The 15,930-nt window shown below is 45.5% G+C and overlaps 1 protein-coding gene across 1 annotated transcript in view; it reads right to left on the bottom strand.

Annotated features, from left to right (window-relative positions):
• Nucleotides 1-15,930, bottom strand: part of LOC126473703 (uncharacterized) — an 86,249-nt gene that overhangs the window by 44,591 nt on the left and 25,728 nt on the right. The gene's annotated exons all lie outside the window — the stretch shown is intronic.

Raw genomic sequence — 15,930 nt, 5'->3', positions numbered from 1 at the left:
ATTCTCTCTAGATCATTTTGTAATTGGAATCGATCGTCTGATGATTTTACTAGACAGTAAATTAGAGGGTCATCTGCAAACAATCTAAGGGGGCTGCTCAGATTATCACCTAGATCATTTATATAAATCATGAACAGCAGAGGGCCTACGACACTACCTTGGGGAACACTAGAAAAATGGTTCAAATGGCTCTGAGCACTATGGGACTTAACTTCTGAGGTCATCAGTCCCCTAGAACTTAGAACTACTTACACCTAACTAACCTAACTACATCACACACATGCATGCCCGAGGCAGGATTCGAACCTGCGACCGTAGCAGTCACGCGATACCAGACTGCAACACCTAGAACCGCTCGGCCACACCGGCCGGCGCGGAACGCCAGACATCACTTCTGTTCTACTCGATGATTTACCGTCTATCACTACGAACTGTGATCTCTCTAAGAGGAAATCACGAATCCAGTCACACAACTGAGACGATGCTCAATATGCACTCAATTTGAGTAACAGTCACTTGTTAGGGGCGGTATCAAAAGCCTTCTGAAAATCTAGGAATATGGAATCGATCTGAGACCCCTTTTCCACAGCACTCATTACTTCATGGGAATAAAGGGCTAGCTGCGTTGCACAAGAACGATATTTTGTGAAACCGTATTGGTTATGTATCAATATGTCATTTTCTTCAAGGTGATTCATAATGTTTGAGTACAGTATACGCTCCAAAATCCTACTGCAAATTGAAGTCAGTGATATGGGTTTGTAATTCAATGGGTTATTCCTATTTCCCTTCTTGAATATTGGTGTGTCCTGTGCTACTTTCCAGTCTTTAGGAACAGACCTTTCGTCAAGTGAGCGGTTGTATATGGTTGCCAAGAAAGGCGCTAATTTGTGTGCATACTCCAAGAGGAACCTGATTGGCATACCATCTGGACCGGAAGACTTGACTTTCTTAAGTGATTTGAGTTGTTTCGCAACACCTAAGATATCTACTTTTCTGTCACTCATGCTAACAGCTGTTCTTGTTTTGGAATTCTGGAATATTTACTTCGTCTTCTTTCGTGAAGGAATTACGGAAAACTGTATTTAGTAACTCCGCTTTAGTGGCACCATCATCGGTAACATTTCCATCGCTATCGCGCAGTGACGGTATTGACTGTTTTTTGCCACAGGTGTACTTTACATACGACCAGAATCTCTTTGGGTTTTGTACCATATTTTGAGACAATGTTTCATTGTGGAAACTATTAAAAGCATCTCGCATTGACGTCCGCACTAAATTTCTAGCTTCCGTGAAACGTAGCCAGTCTTGGGAATTTTGCATTATTCTATATTGGTTGCTTTTTTCGTTGCTTCTGCGACAGTGTTCTGACGGGAATATACATAAGGGATGTACGAGTACAGGTTGTGGACGCATGGTTGACGACATATGGAAGTTTTGGTGTAGTCGTAGATCGTGCGTGGAAGGGCAAATGGTATGGCGACCGCTCTGGATATTGGGGAAATCCGGCATCGGGTCCCGATGCGGCACAGATTTTTATTGTTGTCATTCCATTCTACAGCTGATGGCTGTCCTTACTCGCGTTTGCGAACGCATTTAATGAGAAGACCATTGTCCGTCTCCTATTGTATATAACACTTACCGGAATCGGCGAAATGCCGCGAGTAAGGAGGATAATGGCCAAGGGGCAGTACATTAGTAGCGTGTGGGTAAGTTGAGAATTTGGGTCTGACAGGAGCCGTTATAGGGTAGTCTGCGCAGTTGCAATGACCACAGTGTCCAGATTGGTTACTGATCAGAGTGTAAGTGGGCTGCTTCTGTGTTGTCAGCGCTGTGTAGCGCTTTGCATTGGATCTCTGACTGCGCTTTCTTTGTAAGAGACTCTGTGGCTGGTTGGACTCGGAAGTTAATCGCCAGTAGTGTTGGGCAGTTGGAAGTTAGTCGCCAGCAGTGATGGAAGTACTGTTGGACAGTTGGAGGTGAACAGCCAGCAGTGATGGATGTTAGATGTGAGAAGTTAGCATTGATGGAGGGTAGAGGTCTGAAGTGTTAGCGTAGGCTAACGATCTGTACATGTTCGACTTGGAGGTTTAACATTATTCATGATTATATGCCTTTGTACTAGATGCCAATGACGATTTATGTTTGTGTCTGAACTGCATGTCACATTATTAAGGTAAAAAATACACTATATGGTCTGCAACAAAATCTTTACTTTGCTAACCACATGTCTATTATTAGTTAGTGGCTTTAGTAGTTGGAATCTTTTACTTAGCTGGCAGTATTGACGCTCGCTGTATTGCAGTAGATCGCCTAATCAAGATTTTTGTGAGGTAAGTGCTTAATGAAATGTATAGGTTATTGTTAAGATTTCTTTTTTAGTCAGGGCCATTCTTCTGAATTAATTACTTGAAGTAAGGTTATCCTTCTTTTGACCAGTCATATTGCGTTGCGCTAGAATATTGTGGGTCAGTGTTGACATGATAAGAATAAGTAAAGAAAAAGTAGGTTCACTTGCATTCAATTTCACTCAGCAATTTAAGTAAAATATTTAGTAAAGAAGTTTCATCTTGCCTAGTAAGCAGGAGACGCGATTTCGAATCCTGGTCTGGAACAAATTTTCGACTTTCTCCATTGGTTTCAATCAATGCCCTCTCGCTGCCACTGTCTGTAATTCCATTGTGTCTTAATTCTTTATGGCTGCTGCATCAAAAATGGTGTTGTCGCTTCGGACATGCTCGATGGAGCATACATCGCATATATGCATCAAAGACTGGTTTGACAGTAGCACATGTGTGGCCAGGTCACACTGCTCTCCACAGACCGCGGTATTTCTGAGACCCAAAAAGGCCAAGGGGGACAATGGAGACCTTCTCTTGGCCGCATTTGAGGGACTATGTGAAAAATAAGCTTATTGTGAAATTAATGACTATTGATCTATGCTGAAGCGCCAAAGAAACTGGTATATGCATGGTTATTCATATACAGATATACACTCCTGGAAATGGAAAAAAGAACACATTGACACCGGTGTGTCAGACCCACCATACTTGCTCCGGACACTGCGAGAGGTCTGTACAAGCAATGATCACACGCACGGCACAGCGGACACACCAGGAACCGCGGTGTTGGCCGTCGAATGGCGCTAGCTGCGCAGCATTTGTGCACCGCCGCCGTCAGTGTCAGCCAGTTTGCCGTGGCATACGGAGCTCCATCGCAGTCTTTAACACTGGTAGCATGCCGCGACAGCGTGGACGTGAACCGTATGTGCAGTTGACGGACTTTGAGCGAGGGCGTATAGTGGGCATGCGGGAGGCCGGGTGGACGTACCGCCGAATTGCTCAACATGTGGGGCGTGAGGTCTCCACAGTACATCGATGTTGTCGCCAGTGGTCGGCGGAAGGTGCACGTGCCCGTCGACCTGGGACCGGACCGCAGCGACGCACGGATGCATGCCAAGACCGTAGGATCCTACGCAGTGCCGTAGGGGACCGCACCGCCACTTCCCAGCAAATTAGGGACACTGTTGCTCCTGGGGTATCGGCGAGGACCATTCGCAACCGTCTCCATGAACCTGGGCTACGGTCCCGCACACCTTTAGGCCGTCTTCCGCTCACGCCCCAACATCGTGCAGCCCGCTTCCAGTGGTGTCGCGACAGGCGTGAATGGAGGGACGAATGGAGACGTGTCGTCTTCAGCGATGAGAGTCGCTTCTGCCTTGGCGCCAATGATGGTCGTATGCGTGTTTGGCGCCGTGCAGGTAAGCGCCACAATCAGGACTGCATACGACCGAGGCACACAGGGCCAACACCCGGCATCATGGTGTGGGGAGCGATCTCCTACACTGGCCGTACACCACTGGTGATCGTCGAGGGGACACTGAATAGTGCACGGTACATCCAAATCGTCATCGAACCCATCGTTCTACCATTCCTAGACCGGCAAGGGAACTTGCTGTTCCAACAGGACAATGCACGTCCGCATGTATCCCGTGCCACCCAACGTGCTCTAGAAGGTGTAAGTCAACTGCCCTGGCCAGCAAGATCTCCGGATCTGTCCCTCATTGAGCATGTTTGGGACTGGATGAAGCGTCGTCTCACGCGGTCTGCACGTCCAGCACGAACGCTGGTCCAACTGAGGCGCCAGGTGGAAATGGCATGGCAAGCCGTTCCACAGGACTACATCCAGCATCTCTACGATCGTCTCCATGGGAGAATAGCAGCCTGCATTGCTGCGAAAGGTGGATATACACTGTACTAGTGCCGACATTGTGCATGCTCTGTTGCCTGTGTCTATGTGCCTGTGGTTCTGTCAGTGTGATCATGTGATGTATCTGACCCCAGGAATGTGTCAATAAAGTTTCCCCTTCCTGGGATAATGAATTCACGGTGTTCTTATTTCAATTTCCAGGAGTGTATGTAAACAGGCAGAATACGGCAACACCTATATAAGACAACAAGTGTCTGGCGCAGTTGTTAGATCGGTTACTGCTGCTACAATGGCAGGTTATCAAGATTTAAGTGAGTTTCAAGCTGGTGTTATAGGCGGCGCACGAGCGATGGGATGCGGCATCTCCGAGGCAGCTATGAAGTGGGGATTTTCCCATACAACCATTCCACGAGTGTACCGTGAATATCAGGAATCCGGTAAAACATTGCTGCGTCCGGAAAAAGATCCTGCAAGAACGGGACCAACGACGACTAAAGAGAATCGTTCATCGTGGTAGAAGCACACTCCTTCCGCAAATTGCTTCAATTTCAATGCTTGGCGATCAGCTTGGAAACCATTCAATGAAACATCATCGATACGGACTTTCGGAGCCGAAGGCCCACCCGTATACACTTCAGGAATGCACTACACAGAGCTGTACACTTTGTCTATGCGTGTGCAGTTGGAGTGATATGGGACCCTTGATATGTCTAGATACGTCTCTGACAGGTAATACGTACGTAAGCATCCTGTCTGATCACCTGCATCCATTCATGTCTACTGTGCATTCCGATGGACATGGGCAATTTCACCAGGACAATGCGAAACCCCAGACGTCCAGAATTGATACAGAGTGGCCCCAGGAACACTCATCTGAGTTTAAACTCTTCCGCTGGCCACTAAACTCTCCAGAGATGAACGTTATTTAGCATATCTGGGATGTCTTACAACGTGCTGTCAGAGGAGATCTCCACCCTGTCATACCCTTATGCATTTATGGACAGCACGGCCGGAGACATGGTGTCAATTCCCTCCAGCACTACTTCAGACATTAGTCGAGTCCATGCCACGTCGTGTTGCGGCACTTCCACCGGAGCTCTATGCGATGTTAGGCAGGTGTACCACTTTCTTTGCCTCTTCAGTGTACTAGTTCAGCAAATGTATCCGGCCATTTATTACAGGACATGAGTGTAGTGTGCGTCTCCGCTTCACCTTTATGACGGCTTGAACTCTGATGGGGTCACTTTCAGTGACGTGTCTGAACGTCCTTGGAAGAATGGCAAAACCATTCTTCCTGAACAACCGAAAGGAGATAAGACACTGATGTAGGATGCAGGCGTCTGAACCGAATTCGACGTTCTTACGCGTCTCAAAGATGTTCCACTGTATTCAGGTCATGAGTCTGGGCAGGCTAGTCCGTCTCAGAAATGGTACTGTCCACAAACTATCGTCTCACAGGTGGTACTTTATGTCAGGATGCAATGACATGCTAACAGAAATACTCTTCGTCTCTCAACTGTTCCTCTACTGTATGCAATACACAGCCCTGTAAATATGTTCATAATCTTCCCTGTCAGCGTTTCCTCCGCACTTCGCTGTCGGCACTACATGTTGAAACGTCCCCTTAGAAAAATTTCTGAATTACTGTGCTGATAAACCTCTTACATTATTTGCTTCTCAAACAACTGAGCAAAACTGTACGTACTCAAACATTCACTAAAGTGACACACAATATTTTTAGCGCAACGCAATCTGACTTTCAAAAATCCCTGCAAAAGAATGGTCCTGACTAACATTAACCTATACGTTTCATAAATCACTTACCTCACAAAAATCTTCGTTACTCGAACTACTGCAATACAGCGAGCGCCACTACTGCCAGCTAAATAAAAGATTCAAACTACTGAAAGCACTAACTACTGATAGGCATGGTTAGCAAATGAAAGATTTTGATAGAGAACAAACAATGTATTTAACTTAATAGTCATAATACACTCCTGGAAATGGAAAAAAGAACACATTGACACCGGTGTGTCAGACCCACCATACTTGCTCCGGACACTGCGAGAGGGCTGTACAAGCAATGATCACACGCACGGCACAGCGGACACACCAGGAACCGCGGTGTTGGCCGTCGAATGGCGCTAGCTGCGCAGCATTTGTGCACCGCCGCCGTCAGTGTCAGCCAGTTTGCCGTGGCATACGGAGCTCCATCGCAGTCTTTAACACTGGTAGCATGCCGCGACAGCGTGGACGTGAACCGTATGTGCAGTTGACGGACTTTGAGCGAGGGCGTATAGTGGGCATGCGGGAGGCCGGGTGGACGTACCACCGAATTGCTCAACACGTGGGGCGTGAGGTCTTCACAGTACATCGATGTTGTCGCCAGTGGTCGGCGGAAGGTGCACGTGCCCGTCGACCTGGGACCGGACCGCAGCGACGCACGGATGCACGCCAAGACCGTAGGATCCTACGCAGTGCCGTAGGGGACCGCACCGCCACTTCCCAGCAAATTAGGGACACTGTTGCTCCTGGGGTATCGGTGAGGACCATTCGCATCCGTCTCCATGAAGCTGGGCTACGGTCCCGCACACCGTTAGGCCGTCTTCCGCTCACGCCCCAACATCGTGCAGCCCGCCTCCAGTGGTGTCGCGACAGGCGTGAATGGGGGTCGAATGGAGACGTGTCGTCTTCTGCAATGAGAGTCGCTTCTGCCTTGGTGCCAATGATGGTCGTATGCGTGTTTGGCGCCGTGCAGGTGAGCGCCACAATCAGCACTGCATACGACCGAGGCACACAGGGCCAACACCCGGCATCATGGTGTGGGGAGCGATCTCCTACACTGGCCGTACACGACTGGTGATCGTCGAGGGGACACTGAATAGTGCACGGTACATCCAAACCGTCATCGAACCCATCGTTCTACCATTCCTAGACCGGCAAGGGAACTTGCTGTTCCAACAGGACAATGCACGTCCGCATGTATCCCGTGCCACCCAACGTGCTCTAGAAGGTGTAAGTCAACTACCCTGGCCAGCAAGATCTCTGGATCTGTCTACGATCGTCTCCATGGGAGAATAGCAGCCTGCATTGCTGCGAAAGGTGGATATACACTGTACTAGTGCCGACATTGTGCACGCTCTGTTGCCTGTGTCTATGTCCCTGTGGTTCTGTCAGTGTGATCATGTGATGTATCTGACCCCAGGAATGTGTCAATAAAGTTTCCCCTTCCTGGGACAATGAATTCACGGTGTTCTTATTTCAATTTCCAGGAGTGTATATATAGCAGTTCATGACATCCAGACTTACAAATTTCAAAACTCCGCCATCTCTCTCCCCATATCCACCACTGCTGGCGGCTCACCTCCAACTGCACAACGCTACGCGCTGTTAACAGCCAACTGCCCAACGCTACAATGGCGAGTATTACAACAATGCCAACCAGCCACAGACTGCACACAGCACAGCCAGTGATTTTCGTACAGAGCGCTACGTGGCGTTACCAACATAAAAACCTAAACAGCCTACTTACATAACAAAGAAACAGACAATGACTCGCACCGCAGGCAGCCACGTGCGCCCGCTGGCTCAGAGAAAAATGACATAGGCGCTAACCTTGAGAAAAACTCCAGTATTCTTTACCGATGTATACCACATGATAATTGCTTTGAAGTTGAAACTCTGCATACTAGGAAGAGTAAAGGTTTACACCACATTTCACATGTAAAACCGTTTATTGAAAGATAATCTGCTTTTTAACTTTGTCTTTGCCATATAACTTTTCACTTTACATTACTAGTATGCTTTGTCAGACTTAGAATCTGTTAATATGCAACAATGTTTGAAGTTAAATATCCAGTCAAGAACCAAGAGAACTTAGTTAAACAGAAATTACGAATGCATTGTTATTGTGAACAGACGACACTGTGTTATTGTGTGTGTACATTCTTGCTTGTTAGTTGCACGATTACGTAACGACTATAAGGCTCACATACTTAGAACATTTACCAGTACTGCTAATGAGATTTTAATGCAACATTTTGGTTTACTTGAAAATACATTCTGGATTTAAAGTACTTTCTGTGAGATACCAGATGACACAGTGGTTAGTTTATGTGACAGCCACACGGTTTTATCATGACGGTACTAATGAGTGACAATTTACAATGTTGCTTTTGCGGTGTATCTGTTTTATATCTGCACAGTTTTTCTGAATTGTTCTGGAAAGTAAAACATGTTTTAGTAGTAACTTTTGTGCTATAGCAACAATGAGACAGCCTTTTTCGTGGCACAACAATACGTTACTGTACAGTACTTTCTTCATCACGCCAATAAGCATAATAACTACGATATCTATATGCAAAGCATTTCACTTTTGTTTATCGTGAGGTAAGTACATTGACTTCTGCAGAACTTAGCTTTCGGAGGACAATAACTATGACACTTCCACAGAGATTATCTTACAGCAAGACGCACATTTAGCGCTACAGGACACGTATCTGAGTGATTAATTTTGCACTTAAATCATTTATTTTTAAAGATATTTGAAGTACAATGATACAAAGGTTTTCCGTGATACATTTCATTCCATTGATGTAATCTGTAACACCTGAGGGTATAATTACATTAATCCTCAGGGGGGTATACGCTTACTTTGTGTACCATGTGTTTGGCAAGCACAAGGAGCCCTAGCTAATATGGTATTTGCTTATACAACTTTACACATCGGTACCATATTTCTCTGACACACAAATTACACAGCTATCTGATTATTTAACTGAGAGAGACAAACATTTATTTTACTACAACAGTGACACATGTTTACGCAGTTACACAGTTGGGCAACTTCACACTTATGAAACTGTATTTTGTGTGTACTTTGCGAACTCTTCATATTTTCTCAGAACTATTGTGATATTATGAGAGCTTTGAATGATGTATTTGGTAAGGGAGCATGATTTTTAAAGTACATTTGCGGTAGATGACACTATTAAAATGAGCAGAGAATTCTTTTTTAGGTTTTGACATTATTGCAGAAAGCTACGCCTTTTTTGAGATTTGGCTGAGGTTTTAGGATGTTATGATGACGATGTGTATTACGCTGTTGCGGTATGTTTATGACCAATAAGCTGATGCTATATGAGGAATTTGATTATGCTGCGTATTTATTATGATGAAATATTGAAGAAGTGTCGACGAATATGTATATGTGTAATAGGGTAAGGAATAATGAGTAGTGGTTAGGGACTCTGACTTGTGAAAAAGTATGTTGGAAACCAAGAATCGTACTTTAAGAGTTATGAAATGTGTCTAAATGTGTGAATGTATCACAATGCCGACGAATATTTATCAGACACTGTTATATTTATAGGATTTTGTTTCTACAGATTTGCAACACAAATTCTCGAACTGTGAAATTTTTATATGAGACTGTCACAGTTGTGCAAACTGGTGTCGTAAATATTTCGGTAAGAAAGCCAAGTGACCTTGACGTAATGCATCTTGAGCAGCCAGCTGTGTCAGACGCCTGGAGAAAAAGCCATTAGTGTGTGCCTTTTCAGAGGCACAGGTAAAAAAAAAAGGGAGGCCATTAACCTCGCTATTGACATTTCTTTGTAGAAAGCATCGCAAATACGACACACTAAAACTTGAAAAGCAAATAATGTAAGAGGTTTATCAGCACAGTAATTCAGAAATTTTTCTAAGGGGACGTTTCAATGTAACAACCTGTAACTTTCTTCAGGCATTAACAAACCCAAACGCTTCCATCGGGTTGCCGCAAGGTAATGGGTGATTCATCACTCCAAGTCACTTGTCTCCAGACATCTGTTATCCAGTGGCTTCGCTCTTTACACCACCTCAAGAGTCACTTAGCATTGACTGTACTTATGTGTGGCTTATGAGGAGCTGCTCGAACTTTCTACCCGTTTTTTTTTCACGTCCCCTTGTGAGCCGTTGTACTAGTTTTACAGTGGATAGAAGATTGGAACTCGCGAGTTATCCGCTCTGCTGATTTCAAGCGATTTGTTAGCCATACTCTCGGGAATGCTCGTCGGTCCATGTCCGACAGTACATGAGATGAAATGGTACATTAGTATCCGCTCCATAAGCAGCAGGTTTCGCTGCTCGCTCGCACCAGGAAATAGAAACAGAGGCGGCTCTGCAGCCAATTTTATTGCACGACGCAGCCGGCCGCGGGTGCAACAGAACCCATGTGGACGGGTGGAAAGAAATGTGTCAGGCTTCATAATACGTATTTATATGTGTCGTGTATTATGCATTTCTTGTACGTGGATGTGAATCTGCACGTGAACTTTCCTAATCCTCCTCACACCTTTGTGTAAAGTGTGGCCAAATCCTGGTTGGGAAGTAGTTCTGTAGTACAGTAGTGCCAACCTTACTCCTGGCTAGGGGATCAGAGAGACAGCACAGGCAGGTAAAAGTCAAAGACGTTCCAGTGTCACAAGATTTGGGGTGGAGAGGTTGGTCACGGCCAAGTGGTTCGACCACCCCCTCCACTGGGGCCCAGGAAGACCTCCGGGTGCCCGCCATATTCTTGAGGGTGTTACAGAAGACGGGTAAGTGAGCAGACGTGCGCTCAGTGCGTCTGTCTCGATGTTCACGCGTGGAAGAGAGGTATTTGAATAATTGCACTAATTCGTTTATTTCCAGCTTCGAATTGTGTAAGGAAATGAATGTTCTCGTTTAATTTCGGAAATTTGACCCCCTGTGTTAATGTATCTGGTCCCCAGTTTGCCCGTTATCCTCCTCACATAGTGGATGTCCCATGTAAAATATTGGGAGGCTTTGGTGGTATTCATTTGGCCAACTCAAGTCCGTCTTGCCCTTAGAAATGTGCGTGCGGATTAGTATATAATATACCCGAGCTATAAGTTGTAAAACTGTAATATCTGTAAACTGGAGGAAGTGCTACAATTGCTGTAAAGTCGAGTGATAATGTTTAAAATAAATAGGTAATCAACTGTCATTAATCTTTAACATACCTTAAAAATCACAAAGAAGTCAAGTCAAAGGAATTTATTTAAAATAAAAGCTATAGAATGCGGGGACCCACACATCAGAGTGTGAGTCCTTCAGCCCCTTGCCTAGAATCGTACAGAAAGGACACGCTCTATAGGTAGCGCTCTCAAGCTCCCCTCCCCAGTTATCCGTTGCGCAGTCTTCATTCAGGGCTTGACGACATCAGCTTTCATCTGGCCTCCCTAGGCAAGGAGGTTTGACGGTAATCTTTCAAGGTCGCCTGTTCTTGTTTTGGCAGTGGTTGTTCCTTTCCGTTTACATCTGATAATCACCTAACCAACAGCCGACTTCAGCAATTTTAAAAAGCTTCAAATGTCCCTGGTGGACTTGTTACTCAGATGACATCAAATGACTAGTCAGCATTCGAAATCACTGAGCTCTTGTGACTGATTCTGCAGGTACTGCTTCCCTGATTACAGCACAGTACTCCCCACCTTCTTTTATACTAGCGGGTCTGCCGCTTGTCACATCCACTGGTCAGCTCAACTTTACATTGTGCACTTGATAGATTTGTTAGTCTGGTGCCAACCAGTGACTAGTCCATTTCCGAAGCCATTGAGCTCTCCTAAGCGACCCATACTGCTCTCTGTCGACAACACGCTTTTACACTACTGGCCATTAAAATTGCTACACGAAGAAGAAATGCAGATGATAACGGGTATTCATTGGACAAATACATTATACTAGAAATGACATGTGATTACATTTTCACGCAATTTGGGTGCATAGATCCTGAGAAATCAGTACCCACAACAACCACCTCTGGCCGTAATAACGGCCTTGATACGCCTGGGCATTGAGTCAAACAGAGCTTGGATGGCGTGTACAGGTACAGCTGCCCACGCAGCTTCAACACGATACCACAGTTCATGAAGAGTAGTGACTGGCGTATTGTGACGGGCCAGTTGCTCGGCTATCATTAACCAGACGTTTTCAATTGGCGAGAGATCTGGAGATTGTGTAGCCAGGGCAGCAGTCGAACATTTTCTGTATCCAGAAAGACCAGTGCAGGACCTGCAACATGCGGTTGTGCATTATCCTGCTGAAATGTAGGGTTTCGCAGGGATCGAATGGAGAGTAGAGCCACGGGTCGTAACACATCTGAAATCTAACGTCCACTGTTGAAAGAGCCGTCAATGCGAACAAGAGGTGACCGAGACGTGTAACCAATGGCACCCTATACCATCACGCGGTGATACGCCAGTATGGCGATGACGAATACACGCCTACAATGTGCGTTCACCGCGATGTCACCAAACACGGATGCGACCATCATGATGCTGCAGACGTCATCTAACTGTTCGTGCAGATGGTTGTTGTCTTGCAAACGTCCCCATCTGTTGACTCAGGGATCGAGACGTGGCTGCACGATCCGTTACAGCCGTGCGGATAAGATGTCTATCATCTCGACTGCTAGTGATACGAGGCCGTTGGGATCCAGCACGGCGTTCCGTATTACCCTCCTGAACCCACCGATTCCATATTCTGATAACATTCATTGGATCTCGACCAACGCGAGCAGCAATGTCGCGATACTATAAACCGCAATCGCGATAGGCTACAATCCGACCTATATCAAAGTCGGAAACGCGATGGTACGCATTTCTCCTCCTTACACGAGGCATCACAACGTTTCTCCAGGCAACGCCGGTCAACTGCTGTTTGTGTATGAGAAATCGGTTGGAAACTTTCCTCATGTCAGCACGTTGTAGGTGTCGCCACCGGTGTCAATCTTGTGTGAAGGCTCTGAAAAGCTAATCATTTGCATATCACAGCATCTTCTTCCTGTCGGTTAAATTTGGCGTCTGTAGCACGTCATCTTCGTGGTGTAGCAATTTTAATGGCCAGTAGCGTACATTGGCGTGCGCACCTCTCGTGACATCCAGTGGTAGGTTCAAATTGACATAGGAGTGTTGGGTTGGGTTGGGTTGGGTTGGGTTGTTAGGAGGAAGAGACCAAACAGCAAGGTCATCGGTCTCATCGGAGTAGGGAAGGAGAGGGAAGGACGTCGGCCATGCCCTTTCAGAGGAACCATCCCGGCATTTGCCTGGAGCGATTTAGGGAAATCACGGAATACTTAAATCAGGATGGCCGGAGACGGAATCGAACCGTCGTCCTGCCGAATACGAGTCCAGTGTTCTAACCACCATAGGAGTGTCTGGATACTTTTGATCACCAGGTGACGTTGGTGTAGATGTACAGTCGTGGACATAACGAGCGAGACCCCTCGCCTTTTCGTTATGGTGATCCGCACAGCTCTAAAGTCTGCTACACAGCATAGCACGCAAGCCGACGAAGTGCTATGCACAGGCGTGAAACTGACGAACTATCCGGATTTTCTCAGACTGTTCTCAATCATGTGTGTGACTATATTAATGCTGATTCCTAACAACGAAAATAGCTACGACGATTACTGAAGATGAGGGCCGCATAAATAATTCCCCCTACTCTTTATTGGAAATGTTCCAGTTGCAGCCGATACATCAGCACATTACTCGTAGATATGCTTTAGATCCAAATACCGTTTACAGGAATGCAAATAAAATCCATTTGCCTATACACGTGGTAATTCAGATCCCAGTATTAATACCACCGCGTTTTATAAGTTCATGCATTTCCATTGCTAGGTAGCTTAAGAAACACTTCGGCTAATGAACGTTTTCGGGCTGTGACGAGTGTAATGGAGAATTCGAAACATTGTAGAATACGTTTGGCAGCTATGTAGCTGTTTATTTCCTGGGGTGGTGCAGAATTATCCTACTAAATTTACTCGCTTAATAACAGTATTTTGTTATTTCGATAAACATCCCGAATGATTGTCACATAAGCGGTGATATACAGGTAGAAAATTCTTGTTTTTGAGTCCAGAAAGCTCTATGCAACAGAAATTACAAATCATTTTGCCATTTTCATTGCGAAATTGCCGGCTTATTCAAGTCTGGGGTAATAATAGAGTGCTGTTTGCTTGGGTTGTCTGCTAGCGTAGTGAAAGGTGTTATGTACTGCAAGGGAGGTCTGGTTTGTTTTCTGTTCTAATCTCGATGGAGGCAGATAGACTATCAGTAAAGCAATTTTAGGAAATTCTCGCACCCCCCAATACGTCTTATTGCTACCTTTATTCTGTACCGGCGCCCTGTGGATGTAAATACGAAGATCTTGTCGAATTTCATACTTGTTACTGCCTGCTTTTTCCGCTTCTGTCAATAGTTGAATTGACTTAAGTGTTGCACAGAAATATTTTTAACTGAATTTCGTTATGAATCTTGACGCATTGCTAAGTTTGCACACTTTCATGGTAGGTCAGCTACAGTAATCCAGTATGACTGGTCTGAACGTTGACACAGACCGTTTCGCAGCCGAATGATCATAATGTTTTGCTAATTCGTAACGATCTGGAGTACTTTGTCTTACTATGAGAGTTATGTTATCTCGATAAGCTGAAATTCATTTTTATTAGTACAGTTCATACTAATTAGCGTTTCTTCTTTAATTTACATCTTATATTTACGTGTTGTGCTTAACATACTAATCAGCATTGCCGGCCACTGTGGCCGAGCGGTTCTAGGCGCTTCAGTCCAAAAAGTTCGAATACTGCCTCGGGTATGGATGTGTGTAATGTCCTTAGGTTAGTTAGGTTTAAGTAGTTCTAGGGGACTGATGACCTGAGATGTTAAGTCCCAAGGTGCTCAGAGCCATTTGAACCATTCGAACTAATCAGCATTAATGTAGTCTTACACATGATTGAAAACAGTCTGACAAAGTTCGGATAGTTTTTCAATTTCACGCCTGCGCATAGTATGTTGGTAGCACTTCGTCGCCTTGCCTGTTATGCTGTGTAGCAGACTTTAAAGCTGTGCGGATCAGCATAACGAAAAGGCGAGGGGTCTCGCTCGTTTTGTCCACGACTGTACATGACTGTAGATGTGGTTGTACGTTACAGTACCAAGAACGAGCCTGTGGTGAATCTGCCTCTGACACCACGTGTTACCAGTCCACTTGTTGAATCCACGTGACGTCGAGTCGGCGCTCGGTAGGGCTGTATGGGAGGGTGGGGAGCTCCATATGCTGCCGGGCACCTGTCCCGTGACTTTTGTGCTGTCAAGGTGCGTTTACACTGCGATTTGTATCGGCACATGTATGAGATACATGTATATGCGACTTTGGGACATGTATCGCGACTTGTATGAGTTGACAAGTATCAACCTCATACATGTATGAGCGTGCGTTTACACTGGTTGATATGTATCACTGTGCGATAGCTTCCAACGACGATTTGGAAGATTTCACATTTTTATGTGCTGATACACTTGCTCTTTTGGAAGATGATAGGAAGAAAAGGCGGAGGAAGCGTAGATGGTGGCACAGAGAGTTTCTCGCGAATTAACGCTAGAGGATGGAGCATATTTTAGAAATTATGTTAGGATGAGTATGGAGGATTTCCGCGGTTTGTTATCACTTGTGGCTCCTCTTGTGTCCAAAACCAACACAAACTTTCGGGAAGCTATTCCACCAGAGGATCAGTTGGCTGTAACACTCCGTTTTTTAGCCACTGGGGATTCCTCGTAAAACGAAGATTTCATGACAAAACATTGGCATTGTCGCGCGATTGCTAATGCCAACGTCTCACTCACGATTGTCGGCATCCATTGTCAACATTATCACGCGAGGCCGCCGGAATAA

Source organism: Schistocerca serialis, chromosome 4, assembly GCF_023864345.2.
Source record: "Schistocerca serialis cubense isolate TAMUIC-IGC-003099 chromosome 4, iqSchSeri2.2, whole genome shotgun sequence".
Classification (NCBI taxonomy): domain Eukaryota; kingdom Metazoa; phylum Arthropoda; class Insecta; order Orthoptera; family Acrididae; genus Schistocerca; species Schistocerca serialis.
Note: the sequence above shows the minus strand (reverse complement) of the source record. Positions and strands in the feature narration are given on the sequence as shown.